Genomic DNA, 4,088 nt, shown 5'->3' on the forward strand with positions numbered 1-4,088 from the left:
CTGTACAAACCTGAATTATTATAGCAGACTACTAGATTAAAAGATCTGCTATATATATGGAAATTAATTAACACTGCTTGAAAGCATTTTCTTACTCTTCTTCACATCCCATGGTCCAAATCCAGTAGGTCTTCAAATAATCATTTTCTAATTAAATTATATCCCTCCCTAGAAATGCCACACACGAGGTCAAAAGTTCTGTGCATATATATCATCCAGTACTGTTTGTTGTAGAGAAATAACAGGGCCAGGAGGAATTCACTTATCTGTTCTTGGACCCTTTTAGTGTTTGTTAATATATTTTTACATGCTTTAGGTTCTATTAGGAAACAAAGACAACCATTTTTCCTCCTCCAAGAAACAGAATTCTGGGGATTCTGACTATAAGTCTACGTGAGAATCAAGGTTGAATCATACCAGTTCTACTCAAGACACATAGTTACTTTGAGGGCATTGGGAAAAATTATGACATACCTATGAGACAAAACTAGTGATGCATTAACTGGTAGAAAAGAAGACATGAGGCAAGAAAAGGAATGCCACAGAATTCTAGAGATAAAACCGCAAATAGGACGTAAGGAACAACTGAAATAACCTAAGAAAATATATTTATATAAGACTGGATAAGCTCTGGCACACAGTTTAAGGACTTGGAGTTCATTCATTCGTTACTCATAAAGTAATTTGAGAACCTGGAAAGTGCTTAGTTCTGTGCCAGTCACTGGGGGATACAAAGACAGTACTGACATCATCCTTGCCCTCAAGAACACTATTAAAAGATCCTAATCAACTGTGAATAAAATTACTTACATGTAAAATAATTAGAGAACTAGAAGGCAGCATATAATACACTGCAAATAATATAATATACATCCTGGTAACGTGGCAAACTGGAAAGAAATGGACCTAGACACATTAGGCAAAACCTCTAATAGTGGATTAAAAATATGTTTAGGAAATAAATATACACTGCTAAATGAAATTTATAGGAGGCCACTGTTTTGGACTAAGCTTCTGTTCTAGGCCCCAACAGACCAGACTAATCCAAATGAAGTCACCCATCCTAAAGTCACTAAACCTAAACTAAGTTGTTTTCTGACATTGCAAGGAGAAACAGCTAATTTCCCTAGCAGGCCAGTTTATAATCTTCAATAGGCTTGATAATGAAGTTCCCTCTGCTTCAATTCTTACACAAAAAAGTGTCCCGAAGTAACCTGATGTTAACTATTATTTTTCTATTGCCCTGTTTCCTTGTCCTGCTTTACAAGAAAAGTAGCTTTGAAAGGACTGCTATGCTCTTTGTTCTTTGCTTCTACTTTCTTCAGATTTTCTCTGTCTATAAAGCCAACTCCTTCTGCTCATCTCATTATAACACTGATTCCGTTTCACAGAACGAAGTGTTGCCCAATTCTGGAATCACAAATAAAGTCAATGAAGATCTTTAAACTTAACTTGTTATAATTTTGTCTTTTGATGATACTTTTCTGGTGCAAATTGAGATTATTTACCACATATAGATCTCTGAACCCAGAAGGATTAAGAGGCAAGAAGCAACGGGGGAACAACAAAATGGTACACATTTAGGTAAGTCTAAATAAACTGTAAAGCCACTAATAGTTAATATTCATTTGGGGAGATGGTAGAAATAAAATGTCAGGCAACAAAAATACAGAAGTTAAGTGAGTGGTGACTAGAATTAAAACAATCCAAGGTCTTTTTGTTATTTTGGAGAAAGATCCCTATCTTTCTTAAGAATTCTTATTCTGATTAATTTTAAATGCAAATATTCATGTTAAAAGATTAACATTAACCTCTAAAACAATAAAAATATCATCTATAATTTCCAAAGAAGAAATATAAATATATTTAATTCAAGAGAAGACAGAAAAGAAGCAAAAGAGGAAAGAAATGAATAGTAGACAGAAAAAATAATATGGTAGAAATAAAACCAAAACATCAGTAATAACAACACATAATTGTTAAAGCTTTCTCAGATTGGACTGAAAAAGAAAACATAATGCAGTTATGGGTTGTGAAAGAGACATGTCTAGACATGTCTAACTCAAAAATATTACAGACTGAAACCAGAGAGATACAGAACGATACTCTTGGCAAATACTCATCAAAAGAAAAAGTAATTATAACTATAATATCAGACAAAATGAATGTTAAAGAAAAAAACAATCATAATTGACAGAAAAGAAAGTCCATAATGACAAAAGAAATGATTCATCTATGAGACGTAATCTTAAACTTGCATGTCACTAACAACAAAGCTTAAAAATATATAAAGCAAAAACTGACAGAATCTACAATCACAGTGGGGGATTTTAATGCATCATTCTTAAAAACTGATAAACAGACAAAATATTCATAAGAACCAATGATTTTACTAATATTCATAAAATTTACTATTTGAATATATTCACAGGCTTATCCTAATCCTGCACCCAACAATTAAATGAAACTAGGCCTCATAAAACTTAGAAACTAGGCCTCATATAGAAAAAAATTAACACCAGGTGGCTCTGGATAGGGTCCCACCCTGCCTCGATAAGGACCCACCCTGATAGGGTCCCACCCTGCCAATTCCGGGAAACAACCTCATGGGGTCCCACCCTGCCAATTCCGGGGGTCCCACCCTGCCTCGAAGTTCCCAGAATCAACAACTCCAGAAAAAAAACCTCATAAGGTCCTGCTCTAACCAATTAGCATAAGACACCTTGCTCAGGCCATAGCTAGACCCAATCATTTTGCGCCTTAAGCTTTGTTTGAATTTCACGCCATAAGCTGTGTTTGAACTTGTGTTTGCCTATATAAACAGCCTGTAACAAGCAGTCGGGGTCCCAGGGCCAACTTAGAGCTTGGGACCCTAGCGCGCTAGTAATAAATAACTCTCTGCTGTGAATCTCGTGTCGGTGATCCTTCGCGGCGACCCCTGCCCAGGAGGGAATCGACAGTTCGGTTCCAACATAAAGAAGATACATACTTTCAAGCACACACAGAACAAACACTGCCCACATACCCAGGCACAAAGCAAGTCTCAACAAATGAAGAATCTTTATTATACAAACCAAGTTTTTTGAACAAAAAACCCTAAAATCCATGTTTGGAAACTTTAAAAAAAAATTCCCAATGTATGGTTCAATGCATAAATTCTAATGGAAACTGCAAGATGTCTAGAACTGAAAGACAACAAAAATTTCAAATTAAAACTGAAATGCAGTTAAAGTTGTACTTAGATGAGAATTTACAGCCTTTCATGAAATTATTAGAAAAGATGGTTTAAAATGTTAATGAGCTAAGGATTGACAAGAGAAAATCCAAGGAAACCCAAAGAAAACAGAAGGAAGAACAGATACTAATCAAATAAAAACCAAACAATAGAAAGGATGAAACTGAAAGGCTGGTTCTTCGAAAATACATAAAATAGACAAATTTTCAGCATTAATGGAAAAAAGGGAAGAAAGAAATAATGCTAGGAATGAAAAAGGGAACAAAAGTAGGTGTCATTAAAATTTCAAAAATGAGACATTACTGTAACAACTTTATAAACTTGAAAGCAGGAAAAATGGACAACATTCTGGAAAATATTAATACTTGATTTAAAATGTGGAGCACAGAAGACAGTTGCCACAGGAGGCTAGGACTGCAGTTATCAAAAGAACATCACAGATAAGATGGTATTTGAAGATGGGAAGCCTTGGGAAAAGGCATGCCAAACAGGGAGAATGAGAGTGAAAGCATGGGATAAAACAATCTCAAGTAAATAGGATAGACGTGGAGCACAAGGTGAAAAAGGTAAGCTGAAGCCAGATTCTAGTACAGAGGTTCCCACTCTGCCTGGACATTTGAATCAACTGGGGAGTTTTAACAAAGAAAAAGCTCAGGCTAAACCTCAACAATCTCTGGGCTGGGTTATGATTGATAATCTCAAAAATCTATTACCTAAGTTTTGTTCAAAGGTTTTTAATATTGACAATTAAATGTGTGCAAACAAGAAAACCTTTGTTTTGTGTATCTTGTTAATTTAAACCTAAATTCCTTAGCCTGTCCCCCAATATTTTTTTTCCTGAGTCTGATTGCTA

The sequence above is a fragment of the Macaca nemestrina genome, chromosome X (genome assembly GCF_043159975.1).
Source record: "Macaca nemestrina isolate mMacNem1 chromosome X, mMacNem.hap1, whole genome shotgun sequence".
NCBI classification, from domain to species: domain Eukaryota; kingdom Metazoa; phylum Chordata; class Mammalia; order Primates; family Cercopithecidae; genus Macaca; species Macaca nemestrina.